This window comes from Haliaeetus leucocephalus, unplaced genomic scaffold, assembly GCF_000737465.1.
Source record: "Haliaeetus leucocephalus isolate CR32 unplaced genomic scaffold, Haliaeetus_leucocephalus-4.0 Scaffold687, whole genome shotgun sequence".
Taxonomy (NCBI): domain Eukaryota; kingdom Metazoa; phylum Chordata; class Aves; order Accipitriformes; family Accipitridae; genus Haliaeetus; species Haliaeetus leucocephalus.
This window is the reverse complement of record NW_010973123.1, coordinates 3,347,264-3,347,641: the sequence shown is the minus strand read 5'-3', so window position 1 is coordinate 3,347,641 and position 378 is coordinate 3,347,264.

The window sequence follows — 378 nt, the reverse complement described above, 5'->3', positions numbered from 1 at the left end:
CCCCCCCCCCATGTACAGCCAAGGCCAGGCTCGCTGTGACGCCTTTTCCCCTGGGAGTGACGAAGGCGTGACGTCAACGCACGCGCTGGGCCCACGCTGGAAACCCGCCGTCACCTCTGGCCCCGGGGGGGGCGGGGCCGGTCACCGCCTCTTCGAGCGCTCCGCCCCCACCGCCACCCCCCGCCAATGGGGAGGGCGCGAGCTCCCGCCTCAGCCAATGGGCGAAAGGGGCGTGGGGGGAGGAAGACAGAGAGAGAGGGGGCGGGGCCGGGCGGCAGGCGGGGAGAGCCCCCGGGGGCGCCGCGGTCTGCGCGCGGGGCGTTGCATTGAGTTGCATCCGTTGCAGCGCGTTGCAGCGCGTTGCATCGCCTCGCACCG